This window comes from Chrysochloris asiatica, unplaced genomic scaffold (genome assembly GCF_000296735.1).
Source record: "Chrysochloris asiatica unplaced genomic scaffold, ChrAsi1.0 scaffold00015, whole genome shotgun sequence".
NCBI lineage: Eukaryota > Metazoa > Chordata > Mammalia > Afrosoricida > Chrysochloridae > Chrysochloris > Chrysochloris asiatica.
Genome location: NW_006408533.1, coordinates 34,176,529 through 34,191,954, shown reverse-complemented (window position 1 = coordinate 34,191,954; position 15,426 = coordinate 34,176,529). Strand labels below are relative to the sequence as shown.

The window sequence follows — 15,426 nt, the reverse complement described above, 5'->3', positions numbered from 1 at the left end:
GTGTGTGCAGAGAGCAGCCTTCATAAAAACACACACCAGGCAGGGCACGATTATGTCCTAGTCTGGGGCACAGAGATCGTCCCACAAGAGTGGGAACACATGGATAAATACAATGTGAGGATGATAGTCGTTCCTGGGCTGGGAGAGCCTTACACCAGAGCACCTTAATTTTACTCACGTTGCAATGCTGTTATCCAACCACATCATTGTGAAACCCGCGAAGGCAAAAGAAAAGTGAAAATTAATCTAATTAAAGTCGACAGTGTTCACAGTAAGGACAATTCTGGGATTTTGCCAAGAGGCTTTCTCCCCAGCTAGTTTTGTGGGAAAAGGGCACGAGGTTGGGAGCCTGGCAGCTGAAGTGGAGTTCTGGCTCTGTCCCTCAGCTTCACAACCCTTGCCTCACAAAATTGCTATTGTTGTTGTTAGGTGCCTTCGAGTTGGTTCTGATTCATAACAACTCTGCCCAATAGGATGAAATACTACCAGGTCTGTGCCATCCTCATAATCGTTGTTAAGCTTGAGCCCATTGTTACTGCCACTGTGCCAACCCATCTTGGTGGGGGTCTCCTTCTTTTTCACTGACCCTCAAGCTTACCAAGCACGATGTCCTTCTCCAGGGACTGATCCCTCCTGATAACTTGTCCAAAGTATGAGGGACGAAGTCTGGCCATCCTGGCTTCTAAGGAGCATCCTGGCTGTTGTTCTTTTAATACAGATTTGTTCATCCTTTTGGCAGTTCATGATATTTTAAATATCCTCTAAGACCATAACTCAAATGCATTCATTCTTCTATGGTCTTCCTTATTCATTGTCCAATTTTTACAGAATTGCTACGTGGGTAATAAAAAACGTAAAGGCCTTAAAACCATCACTTGTCAAGTAAAACCAACTCACGATGACAGCATGTGTGTCAGAATGAAATGTGCTCCACAGGGTTTTTAAAGGCTGATTCTTCATAAGTAGATCACCAGGTCTTTACTCCTAGGTACCACTAAGTAGACGGTCCCCTTGTACCTGACTACATTTGAGTCCTACCTACTGACCCTGCCCCTTGGCTTGCTTAGCCATCTAAGGAGGACGGGCTGGGCCTTTCCTCCTTCTTTCCCAGATCCCTGACTACCACCCCCAGGAGTCCTGGCAACAGAGGATTCAGAAAGAGAACATCTTGAGACCACCACATTGGGAGGAAGCCCAACCTAACCATAAAGAGATGAATATCATGTGGAGAAAAACTAATGACCTCAGCTGACAGCAAGACCCAGGCTGCCCTGAGCTGGTGACACATGGGGCAGAGATGAGCTGCCGGACCCTCCCCCAAGCCCTGCCCAAACTGCAGAATGAAGAGCAAACAATAAAAGGTGATTATGTCACTAATTTTTGTTTAATTTTTATTAAAGAAGGCATGAGCTATGGAGAAAAAACAAGAGAGAGAAAAGAAATGGTGAGTAATGGGCCGGGGGATGCAACTTTAACCAGGGAAGTTAGAGAATGGCATAAACTCATTCACCCCAGAGCAACTTGGAAAGAAGAAGAAAATGCAATCATCCTGAGCTGGGTCCAACTCCCAGCAGCCAGCACCTGCCTGAACAGAATGGTGGCAGAGACAGCCCCCTCTTCAGGGTAACGGCAGGAAGGAGCTTGGAGACAGTCTGAGGAAGGGGCAGGAAGGAAGAGGTGAGGTTTGGTTCTGCTGAGCAGGAGGTGAGAAGGGGCTAAGCTCACTGCCAACCACACCTGGGGGGGGGCCACTGGTGACATCAGATGCCACTCCCTGCAAGGTGACCTTGCATCACTGCTGGGAATGCCACATCCTGCTTCCGTACAATGGTGCTAGTCTCATGGGGATGTGAGGAGAGCCCAGGGCAGTGCCTGACAGAGCACAGCACAAGTGGGGAGTATTTATTACTCAGCAATCTGAGCTTGCACGGTAGTGGACACCCAGCAGGTTTACTTGAGGGGTAGCTGAATGCAACCCTTGTTAGTTAGATCTGACCTAATGGTACCCTCTCCCCAACACCACCATGGCAACAGAGAATTCAGAGGCAGAATGTGTCTTGAGACCACCGTGTTAGAAGAAAGCCCACAGAGATGCCAGGTAGGAAAAAACTATGTTATCACTTATCACAAGAACCTGCCTTTCAAAGGTTCCCCATGGTCTAGTTCAGGGGTCTCCAAAGTAGGGTGCTTGAGTGACCCACTGGGACATGATAACAAAAGATCAAAACTTGCTTTTATATCTTATCCTTTTAAAATGTTTTTGATATGTTTTTAAAAACGTATATGGTACATATGAGTACTAGTGTGGCGCTGTGGGTTAATGTGCTAGACTGCAAGGTTGGTTTGAACTGCAAGGTCAGCAGTTCAAGCTCCCCAGTTGCTCATTGGAACCCCTATACAGGGTCGCTATTGGTCGGAACCAATTCAACAGCACTTAACAGCAACAGGGCCTTTGTAATCTATCCTACCTAGTACTAACCTAACTTACTCCATGTTTGCCCTGTTGCTTACCCCAGCTTCTGTGGAACTTTTGTAACTCAAGGACAGATATTTTGTGTACAGTCATCTGGAGATGCCGGGAGAGTCATTAAGACATTGAAGAAGACTGTACTTTTCTTATTGTTTTCCCCATTGTCATTGTCAACATTTACAGCTTGTGAATCTCTTGTGACTATGGAAATGTAAAGTAGCTGAGAAAGCATGAGACTAACTTGGAGTGTATACTCCAGTGTAACAGTACAGAGACTCTACGGGTTCTAAGCACTGTGTTAAGACAGCCTGCGCTGCTGCTAGAATCCCCACTGGTGATCCCTCCTAATTGAACTCCTCTTTTTCTAACTTGGAGTTGGTGAATTTGGCTCCACGGCTCCAGGGCATGAACACTTACTAGGAGTTAACACCTTCTTCTCCTTCTAGGACCATTTCAAACATCTCCTCCATAGTGGCATACCACCCCATATCAACAGCAATAGCCCCTGAAGGGTGAGAACGCTGACTGAAACTGGACTAGCCAAGTCTTCCATCACCTACTAGCTGTGTAATCTTGGGCTAGTTAATCAGCCTCTCTGAGCCTTGATTTTAAGATACAAGGCCACTGGGGAGGCTACCAGTAAATGAAGAGGCTGGCACCAGGCCCCCAGGAAAGCCCTCTTCTCTCCTCTGCATTTCCACAGTCTTTGTTTATTCTCACTGATCTGTTTACTCCTATTGGCCCCATCAGCAGGAGTTGTGATGTATTCACTCATGATCCCTCAGTCTGCACAGGTCTGACTCCCAGCAGGTGCTCAATCACTGACCATCAGACACAACAGACTAGAAGCAACCACACTTCCAAAATTAGGGATGACTGAATGAATCAAAGTGTAGACAGCCATGTAAGGATGGTCCTTGCATGCTGATATAGAAGAATCTACAGAATATCCTGTACCTTTAATCTAAGCAAAGGGAAAATAAGAACATATGCCGTGCACATGAAGAAATATTAAAAAGAGAAGCAAAATATAACTACAAGTGCTACTTATTTGGTTATTTGCTTTTACAATCTTATCTTTCACATTTGTACACTGGACCATTTATGTGTGAAAGAAGATGTCTGGGGTTTCTTTAAAATAATACATGGGTAGGGGAGTGGAGGGCAGAAGGAAAGAACCAAATTTAGCCATGGGATGATAACCGAAGAAGCTGAGTACACAGGGATTCATTATACTAAGCAATCTACTTTCACATCTCTTTGAAATTTTCAATAATGCTTTCTAAAAGCAATGGCTACCTACAGGAGTGGTAAAAACAGAAGGAGAGGGTGGATGAGATGGGTGGTAACAAGAATTGGCACAGCGTGTCTTTATTTATTTATTTTTTCTGGTTGTATAATTTATTTTAATTAATATTTAGAAAAGCAAATACATCATTTTTTTTAAACACAATCACCTTGTTTTTCAATACAGTTTGCCCATCTGTCAACAAGCTTACGTATTCCCTTATTTAAAAATGTTTTAGGCTGAGCTGTGAACCACAAATGCACTGCTGTCTTCACTTCCTCATCAGAGGTGAAGCTCTGTCCTCAAAGAACTGCTTTCAGGGGACCAAATAGGTATTTTGTTTTGTTTTGTTTTGTTTTTTAATTGTTGTGAGTTGCTGTTGTTTCAGAGTAAACTACTCCATAGTGATTTCATGGTTGTAACCTTAATGAAAGCAGATCACCAGGTCTTTATTCTGTGGCACCTTTAGGTGAGATTTAGTCCATTCAGTAGGATTTCATAATTCACACTGTTGTATAACCATCACCACTCTCTAGTTCCAAAATATTTCCATCACCCGCCCCCCCCAAAAAAAATCTCCAAAATCATTAAGCAGTCATGGCCCTTTCCCACCATGACCCTGTTCCTGGCAACCACCAATCTACTTTCTGTTTCTATGGATTTACCTGTTCTGGGCATTTCTATGCATTTACCTATTCTGAGCATTTCATATAACTGGGATCATACAATAGGTGATCTTTTGTGCCTGGCTCCTTTCACTTTGCCTCAGTTTTTCAGGTTCCCCTATGCTATAAGCTGTAACAAGTATCAGAACTATACTCCTTTTGTGGCTGAACATTATTCCATTGTATGTTTATATCACATTTGTTTTATTCATTCAACTACTGATGACACTTGGGTTGCCTTCAGAGCACATCGTTTTATTTTTATTTCATTTTGGACCCTGTATGTTCTTCAAAAAAAAATTTTTTTAATTAAATTCCAACAGACAATGAATACGGACCACAGTGAAGGCAAGAAACCATTTGAAATATAAAAGGAAAATGGATCATAAATTATAATTATTCATATTTTTGTATGTGGTTATGCCAGACAATGTACAAAAGTCTTTCAAGCATGAAACACCCATTTGTGAACTTTTTAAGGCCAAGAGTTGGAAGAGTGGGAGATGAGACTGGGCTGTGAGGGTCCCCACCCCAGGCCAGAATCAGGATGTGATGACATTTGTCACCACCACATTCTAGCCCTAGAGTGTTTCCAAGTTGCTCATCTTCCTACCTACTGCATCTGCTCTTCAGTCACGAGTAGGGCTGCAACTCTTGGGTCCACCTGGAGCATCAGACAGCTGCTAAAGAGGATGCTTCTTGATTAACCAAGAGCAGCCCACCTAGAGACCCCAGGGAGAATTTGGGGCAGGATTACCACACCATTTCCCAGAGAGGTGGCCCACAGTGAGTAAAAGCAAATGGTGCTTCCTCCATGTCTGTGTATGCAGATTTGAAATTCACATAACATACAATTAACCTTTTAAACCATTTTGAAGTAAACAACTCCATAGCATTTAATATACTCACAGTGTTGTACAACCACCACTTATAGCTACTTTAAAAACACTATCATTGCCCCAAAAGAAAACCCTACACTCATTAAGCAATCTCTCCTACTAACCCTTCCCCTGAACCTGTCTCAATGACTTCTGCTATTCTGGAATATAAAAGGAGTCGTAGAGTATGTGACCCTTTATGTCATTAATTTCACTTTGTTGTTGTTAGGTGCCATGGAATTGGCTCCAATTCACAGTGACCCTCTATACAACCAAATGAAACACAACCCGGTCCTGTGCCATCCTCACAATTGTTGTTATGCTAGAGCCCATTGTTGCTACTACTGTGCCAGTCCATCTCACTGACCCTCCACTTTACCCAGCATGATGTCCTTCTGCAGGGACTGGTCCCTCTTGATAACATGTTTGAAGTATGACAGACAAAGTCTCACCATCCTGTCTTCTAACATGCATTCTGGCTGTACTTCTTCCAACACAAATTTGTTTGTTCTTCTGGTAGTCCATGGTATTTTAATGTTCTTCTCTAACACCATAATTCAAATGCACCAATTCTTCTCTGATCTTCCTTATTCATTGTCCAATTTTCATGTGCATATGAGGCTACTGAAAATACAAGGGCTTGGGTCAGGTGGACTTTAATCCTCACACTGACATCTTTGCTCTTGAACACTTTAAAGAGGTCTTTAAAGAGGTACAGGAGTTTGCCTAATGCAATAATACATCATTTGATTTCTTGACTACTGCTTCCATAAGTGTGGAATGTGGATGCAAGCAAAATGAATCTTGGACAATTTCAACCTTTTCTCCATTTATCATGATGTTATTTATTGGTCCAGTTGTGAGGATTTTTGTTTTCTTTACATTGAGATGCAGTCCATACTGAAGGCAGTGGTCTTTGATATTCATCAACAAGTATTATAAGCTCTCTTTGCTTCCAGCACGTAAAGTTGTATTATCTGCATACTGCAGGTTGTTAATGAGTCTTTCTCCAGTCCTGGTGTCACGTTCTTCCTCATGTAAACCAGCTTCCTGGATTATCTGCTCAGCAAATAGACTGAAGAAATAGGTAAAGAATACATATTCTTTCCTGATTTGAAGCCATACACACCTTTCCTGATTTGAAGCCATTCGGTATTCCTTTGTTCTGTTTGAATGACTGCCTCTCAGTCTATATACAGGTCCCTGATGTTAAGTGTCTGAAATACCCATTCTTTGCAATGCTATACATAGCTTGTCAAAAATAGTTGAAAGCCTTTGTATAGTCAGTAAGTCACAAATAAACATCTTTCTGGGATTTTCTGCTTTCAGCCAACATCCATCTGACATCAGCAATGAGATCCCTCATTCCACATCCTCTTCTGAATCCAGCTTGAATTTCTAGCAGTTCCCTGTTGATGTACAGAAGTCATTTTTTAATTATCTTCAGCAAACTTTTACTTGCATGTGATATTAATGATATTGTTCTATGATTTCTACATTCCATTAGCTCACCTCTACTTGGAATGGGCACCAATATGGATCTCTTCCAATCAGCTGATCAGTTAGCTGTCTTCCAAATTTCTTGGCATAGATGAGTAAGCACCTCCAGTGCTACGTCAGTTTGGTGAAAGATTTCTACTTGTGTTTCATCAATCCCTGGAGACTTGTTCTTTGCCAATGCCTTCAGTGCAGCTTACACTTCTTTCTTCAGTACCATTGGTTCTTGATCACATGCCACCTCTTGAAAGGATGAACATCGACCACTACTTTTTGATGCAGTGACTGTGTATTCCTTACAACTTCTTTTGATGCTTTCTGTACCATTCAATTTTTGCTCATTTGTTGTTGTTGTTAAGTGCCGACCAGTTGGTTCTGACTCATAGTAACCCTGTATAGGGTTTCTGAGGAGCAACTGGTGAGCCTGAATCACCAACCTTGCGGTTCAAACTGACCTTGCAGTCCAGTGTATTAACTGACAGCGTCACATCAGAATTACATTTTCCTCAGAGAATCCTTCAATATTACAAGTTGAAGCTTCAATTTTTTTCTTCAGTTCTTTCAGCTTGAACACTGCTGAACGTGTTTTTCCCTTTTGGTTTTCTAACTCCAGGTCTTTGCACATTTCATTATAGTACTTTACTTTGTCTTCTCAAGCTGCCCTTTGAAATTTTCTGTTCAATCCTTTGACTTCCTCACTTTATTTGTTTTATCATCTCTATGCTGGAGAGCCATTTTCAGTCTCTTCTGATATCCATTTTGGTCTTTTCTTTCTTTCCTGCCTTTTAGTGACCTTTTGCTTTCTTCTCTGTATGATGTTCTTAATGTCATCTGCCAGCTCTTCTGGTCTTGAGTCATTAGTGTCTAAATGCATCAAATTTGTTCTTGAGATGGTCTCTAAATTCAAGTAGGATATGTTCAAGGTCATATTTTTACTCTTGTTGACTTGTTTCAATGTTCCTTACCTTCAGATTAATCTCACATATGCTCAATTGATGGTCACTTCCACAGTCTGCTCCTGGTCTTGTTTTGGCTGATGATTTTGAGCTTTTCCACCATCTCTTTCCACAGATATAGTCAATTTGATTTCTGTGTATTCTATTGGTGAGGTCAATTTTTAATAAATTGTTTACAAAACATTATTTGCCATGAATAAGTCATTGGTATCGCACTATAGGATAAGCATGGAACCACAAAGTCAGTTTGAACCACAAGGTCGTTGGTTCAAGCCCACCAGCTGCTCCTTGGAAACTCTATACAGGGTTGCTATGAGTCGGAACTGACTCAAAGGCACTTAATTAACAAGTCACTGGTCTTACAAAATTCTATCATGTGGTCTCCAGCATCATTTCTATCACCAAAGTCAAATGTTCCAACTACTGATTCTTCCTCTTTGTTTCCAACCTTCACATTCCAATCACCAGGAATTATCAATACATCTTGATTATATGTTTGATCAATTTCAGCCTGAATAAGTTGGTAGAATTGTTCAATTACATTATTATTGGCTTTAGTGTTTGGTACATAAATTTGAATAACAGCACTATTAGTTGGTCTTCCTTGTAGATATATAGATATTATCCTATCACAGACAATATTGTACTTCAAGATAGATCTTGAAATGTTCTTTTGATGATGAATGTGACACTATTCCTCTTCAATTTGTCATTCTCAATGTAATAAACCATATGATGGTCAGATTCAAAATGGCCAATGCCAGTCCATTTCAGGTCATAATGTCAAGGATATCGAACTTTATGTGTTCCATTTCATTTTTACAACTTCCAGTTTTCCTAGTTTCATACTTCGTACATTCCATGTTCGGACTATTAATGGATGTTTGCAGCTGTTTCTCCTCATTTTGTTTTTCAAGCGTCATGCATGTTGTAACATATATCTGAACTTTATGTCACATTAATGCTGAATTTTATTCCATTACATGACATGAATAGGTATATTCTTTCAGCTCTTGGGTTTCCACCTTCTGGCTACTGTGAATGGTGCTAGTATAAACATCTGTTTGAGTTGTTAGGTACTATTGAGTCAGTTCCAACTCCTACTACAGAGACACTGCAGGGTCTGGGTCCTGAGCCCTCCTCACAATCATTGCTACTATTGATCCCATTGTTTGACTATCTACTTTCAGGTCTTTTAGGTACATATTTCGGAAGGGAATTGCTGGGTCATATGGTAATTCTGTGCTTAACTTTTTGAGGAACTGTTAAACTGTTTTCCACAATAGCTGGATCATTTTACATTTCTACTAGCAGTGTGAGGGTTCCAATGTCTCCACATTCTCACCAACACTTCCTTGCAAGAGGGTTATCAGGGCAAAGGTTTTTATGGTGCCTACACCTCATGATCCATCTGTCCTACACATTTAACATGGAGCAGATCATTAAAATCTCAGTTCAAACCCACCAGCCACTCCACAGGACAGAGATGAGGTGATCTGCTCCCTCAGGAGTTCTACTCTTACAGAGTCACTGTGAGCTAGAATCAACCTGAAGGCATTGGGCTCAATGGCCCTATGGAAGGTGCCCTGGTAGCACAGTGGTTAAGTGCTCAGCTGCTAACAGTAAAGTCGGAAGTTAGACCCCACCAGTCACTCCATCGGAGAAAGATGTGGCAGTCTGTCTCTGTAAAGATTTGTTGCTATTGTTGTTAAGTGTTGAGTTGTTTCCAGTTTGTAGCAAACCTCTCTACACAACAGAATGAAACACAGCCCGGTCCCGTGCCATCCTCAGGATCATTGTTACGCTTGAGCCCATTGCTGTTGCCACTGTGTGAACCCATTTTATTGGGGGTCATCCTTCTATATTCATGGGGAAACCCTTTAGGGCAGTTCTACTCTGTTCTATAAGGTCACTATGTACGAGTTGGAATGGACATCAATGGGCTTGCTTTATGGGCATGACCTTGTGATGTGGTAGTGGTGGTTATGTGCCCTGAAGTCAATTCTGACCCATAAAGATTTCCGAGGCTTTAAGTCTTTATGGGAGCAGAAAGCTTCTGATATAAGTACTATTATTACGCCCATTTTGCAGATGTGGGAACAAAGCACAGAACTTTATCCCTGATTTCTCAGGCAGACTCTACAGTATGATAGAACACAGATGTAGAGTAGAGGATGTGCCCTTAGGTCCTGGTGTCATCTGCAAAGTTCTGGACAAGATATATACTCTCTCATTGTATCGTGAGACAGTAGCATAAATAAGACCTGCCTACTGAGGGGATCGTTACATCTATCAGTCAGAATCCTTTTGTGTGTGAGAGAGAAATAAGCATCTAACATGTTTATAGCTCTATGATTTTAGCTTTTCCGTCACTGGCAGCCAAGCCTAATTCTAACAGACACAACTGTATAAAAGTCATGCTAATTAAAGTCATTTGTATAGACTCACCAATAAATAAATAAATAAATAAGACCTGCCTAGAGAGTCCTGGTGTGGCACTATAGGATAAGCACTGGACTGTGTCCTAGTGTGACACTGTGGGATAAGCAGTGGGCTGCAAAGTTGGTTTGCACTGCAAGGCCATCTGTTCAAATCCACCAGCCACTCCTCAGAAACCCTATACAGACTCAGAACTGACTCAACGGCACCTAACAACAAATTAACCACAAGGTCAGCAGTTCAAACCCACCAGCTGCTCCTTGGAAGCCCTATACAGAGTTGGAACCGATTCAGTGGCACTTACCAACAACAACAAATCCCAGGAGGGTTCAGTGGTAGAGTTCTTGCTCACAACCAGCTAGCACAGACTAAAAGTTGGTGTTCTGTGCCAACAGCATGCTGAAGCAGTGAAGGCCCAGAAGCTCAGGGCTTCCAAGTCTCCACGTCACAAGAGGAACACAGGAGGGGGGTGTGATGCCTTGAATTGATTACATATGGCTTTTCTATCCAATGTCTTCTTAAATCCCACCTAGTGATTGGGTGGGACCATGCACATAAGGTACGTTGTTGTTGTTATGTGCCGCGGAGTCGGTTTCGACTCATAGCGACCCTGTATAAGGTTTCCACAGCTTTAAATCTTTTTCCTGAGCATAAAGACTCATCTTTCTCCCACATGTTGTCACATTTGTTGTTGTTATGTGCTGTGAAGTCAGTTCTGACACATAATGACCCTGCATAGGGTTTCCAAGGAGCAGCTGGTAAGCTTGAATCACTATCCTGCGGTTTAAACCAACCTTATGGTCCAGTGCATGAAGGTATACAGGCTCTAAGGTTGAGATTGGTTAGTTTTGCCATCCAGCTAGACTTAAAAGGAGCCATCTCAGAAGTAGGAACTGATGGTCCCAGGACCATCAAGAAGGAAGAGTGTGAGTGGAACGTCAGATCCCTACCTAGAAAAGCAGGCGACAGTAGAGGCAGTGGCATGGAGAGACAGAGCAGCTGTGGGTTCTAGGCCCATGGACTGAGTAAAGCTGAGTGCTTACAGGCAGGAGACTGGCTTGCAGAATGTGCCCTTTGAGCATTCAGACTGGCTAAAAGAGCTTTGCAACACTTGCCCGAGCAGGACAGAGGCCAAGGGACCACATGGTTGAGAGGCTGAAGACAAGAGTGAGGCGTGCCTGCAATACAGCAGACAAGAGGCGTTCCTGACTGGAGAACTGCTGTATCCTGAGTGGGTTTTGATCCTGAATTGTACCCTGTTCACTTCACTAACAGACCCCATACTCGTGAGGATTGTTCTGAGTTCTGTGTGCACATTTGCAATGGATTTTTGAATCCAGATATGAAGCAGAGAGTGCTGTGGGAGGGATGGTTGGTGTCAGAAGAGGGTAAAAAGGTTGTATGGTGGAGGCATGCCTGACCTCGGCTTCATAGGAATCGGCCTTGGGCTCATTGCGAGCTTGATTCTCTTTCCTCCTTGAGAAGCCAGGGGACTTCACACGTGGTCCCCGCATGGTTTTTGTGAGGGGGCCTACATAACAAACAGGACATGGAGCAAATCGAGAAACACCTAATTAAATACTATAAAACCAAGGCCCTTCCCCCTTCCTCTACTTTTAATACTGAACATAATGGCAAACTGAGCCAATTGCTACTCATGGGGAAAATAAAAGTGACATAATACGCAAAAATTAACACAGCTTTCAAGTAAGTAGATGAGGAGATTCTTCCCTTACATGTGTTTTAGCGCAATGGTAGCACCCTATTTACGATAACATCAATTTAAGTTGTTAAAAGCATACCTATAAAACCACATACTGAGTATCTTAAATAAGTACCAAACTTCCAGTTTTCAAAACATCCTCCAAATTAAATGACTCCAATAGTTAATTATGAGATGAGTGAGCTCCAATATTCTGCTAGAATGATCTGGAGGAGAGCCAGGCTTTGAGGACATTCAGAGGCCTGAGGGATGTTGTCCATAGCACAGGAGCTGTCCCAGAACCGGTGACACCAACCTGTACCCGACCTACCCCACTTCCACTTCAGCAAGGCCCAGACACCAGGCCTCAAACCCAGTGGGCCTCATGACTTGCAGTTCCCGTCATCCCAGGTGCAGGCAAGGCACCTGGAGAGAGATGGGACCCCACCCACATTTCCATGCTACAGAACAATCCTCCTGCCTCTGGGATGCTCGTTTACCAGCTCCAGCCCCAACCAAGAGCAAGCCCCAGGCAGAGTAGTTACCAGGAGGTGCAGTCAGCAAAGATGTCTCCTGAAAACAAGGAAGACCCCAATCTGGAGAGACCTCCAGCCACGTCAGAAGGGCAAAGAGTACCTGAACTGAACACAGTGGGAAAAATTGGGAAACATAAAAAGTCTTTCCCCTAAACCACAACTCTCAGCTAAGAAGTCACTGGAATCCCAGGTTAGCAGTCTTCTACCATGCTGGGGGAAGAGGTGAAAAGTTGGATGCTGCTGACATGGGGAGGTGGCAGGGCCCTACCAAACCTCAGAGGTCCCAAGTCCCGTAGCACCAGGCACATGGGATCCCAGGAAAAAAGACGGGCAGCAAATGCTGAGAGCAGGGCAGTTACTTAGGACCAGAAGACTAGCCAGAATTCCAAAGAATAAACTCCCCCACTAAGATCCTGGTGTGGCGCTGCGGGTTAATGTGCTGGAATGCAAAGTTGATTTGAACTTGAAGGTCAGCGGTTCAAGTCCACCAGCCACTTCTCAGAAACCCTATACAGCATTGTTATGGGTCAGAGCCAACCAACAACAAGATCCAGGAGAGCTGAACACAGAAGTCCCCTTCCAACCACCCTTGAGCTCAAGGCCAGCTTTCTATTAGCAGTAAAAGCTTTTCACCCTCTCCACCCTGCTCCCATGACAGTTCAAGGCCCTGAGGGCAGGATGGGCTGTCATTCCTCCCTGCAGTGCCCTTGGAAGCATTCTCCATTTCTTGGAAAGGAAAGACTCCATCAAGACAGATCATCTGCATACAGGGGGCCCCAACTGCCCATCTGCAGCCCCTGGCTCCTACCTTACCAAGAAATGACTGCCCTGCTCTTATTGTTCTCCTTAGAGACCTGTCCCTCTGGTAGTGTAGTGGTTACGAATCGGGTTGCGAACCGCAAGGTCGGCAGATCGAAACTACCAGCTGTTCCGTGGGAGAAAGATGAGGCTTTCTGCTCCCGTAAAGATTTACAGCCTCGGAAACCCTGTACAGGGTCACTATGAGTCGGAACCAACTCCACGGCACATAACAACAACAACATAGGGTTGCTAGCAGATGGGGTGGCGGTGGGATATCAAGTACTGGGTGACAAGCAGCTGGGCTTGGTCATTACAGAAGCAGAAAGCACAGGTTAGTTGGGTCCCTGGGGGACTGCCTGGATAGGGCTTTCAGTTGGGAAATTTCCTTTCTTTAAATTTATGTTTCTTATAATAATGGGCCTGGGTTCCTATCTTATAACACCAACACTGTTATACAGGGTGGCTGTGAGACAGAATCAGCTCAAGGGCACCTAATACCATCACCAAACTCGTAAAAGGAGCAATAGTGGCAACAAGGTTACCGCTTGGCTGCTAACCCAAAGACTGGGAACTTCATAATACGTGGGGCTGCTGCAAGTTAAGATGGACTTGAAGGCACCAAACAACCACAGACATCTTTTAAGTCCCCCGAGGCAGATTTCTGGTTATTGGACAGCAGGAGGTGAGAAGGTGACATTGAGTGTGGGCAGCTGCCCATTGCTGACTTTCTGGAGTTATGCTAAGGTAAATCACTCTGACCAGAGGTTTGGTTCCAAATACATTTACCTGTTTTAATAGGAACTGCAACATGCCTTTGTCTCAGTTAGTGTTCTGAAATGTAGACCCTACTCTCTGAGCAGCTAGGTTTATTGGGCATCATTTTGAGCACTCTGGAACCCTGGTGTGGATATATAGGATTAGCATTAGACTGTTAACCTCAAGATCTGTGGTTCAAACCCACCAGCTGCTCCTCGGAAACCTTACATAGGGTCGCTATGAGTCGGAACTGACTCCATAGCACTTGACAACAACAACAACAATGATCATTCTAAGTGAGGAAGAGCTGGAGCAAGGAGACTAAAGCTAATGAGGTACCAGCTCCAACATGGAGTGAGCAGTCACAGACACACAGGAGTGTGGAACCCGAGTGACCTCGCCTCACCTTCTTGGGGCCTGGGAGTCTCTCTCCTCAGTGCTCATCACAGTCACTGTGAATAGCAGGCTCCTGACGGTCCTTTGAAAAAGCTAATCAGCCCGAAACTGCCTCACCTCCCTCTGAACACCCTGAGCCTTAGCTAACTGGACCCCTCCGAGGAGACTCAGCCAGGGTGGCCATGGGCAGCTCATGAGGGCTGCGGAGAAGGGGAGATGGGTCTTTGGCAGGAGCTGTGAAGGAATGGGGACCCCAAAGATGATACAATCCTGGATGCATTCACATAGAATTAGAGTCCGGTGAGGGACGGGGCTGCTTAGAGCAGGCCCCAAGCACTGCATCTGTTCCAGGTACCCATTTTAGGAAGAGCACTGCTTAGAGGTCTAGAGTAGAGTCTATAACCGATTCTGGACAACCTGTAAGGAAAACCTTGAAGGACTGTCTACTACTCAGTGGGGGCGGCACAGACTTAGTGACCCTGGGAATAGGTCAGGATGTGAATTCTGTGAGGCAGACCTGGGTCTAAAACTACTGTTGCTAGGCCCAATGAGCAGGGCTGCCTGGTAGGCAGTGAGCTCCCTTCTTTGAAGGGCTGTGGGGTGGGTGACACCTACAGAACTGCCAGTCCTCCCCAGCTAGAACCTCTCCCATCCTTCAATTGTGGGGAAAAGGGCCCCAGAGGTCCCCAAATAGTTCTTATAAACCCTCCAAGATCTGGTGTGAGCCAACCAGAGCAGAGAGCCTGGGCTTCTAGCAACTCCGGAACACCCTGTCTCTCCTCCTTCCCTGGATTCCTGCCTCTCTTGGAGCCTTGGTGGTTAAGCAATCAGCTGTTAGCCAAAAGGTCATCAGTTCAAGCCCAACAGCCACTTTATAGGAGAAAAGACCTGGAAATCTACTTCCATAAAGAAGCTAAGCCTAATCCAAACCTTCTGCCTTCAAGTCAATTCCAACTCATTGCAGAACTGTCCCAGAGGGACTGCAAGGCTGAGCATTTTTACAGAAGCAGGCTGCCGAGGGGGGGCTAGTGACTTCGAACCA

General features: G+C 44.1%; 1 pseudogene; it reads right to left on the bottom strand.

The window, feature by feature from the left end:
- Positions 1–11,707, bottom strand: part of LOC102826682 — a 38,859-nt pseudogene extending 27,152 nt beyond the window's left edge.
- Between the last annotated feature and the right edge of the window lie 3,719 nt (positions 11,708–15,426).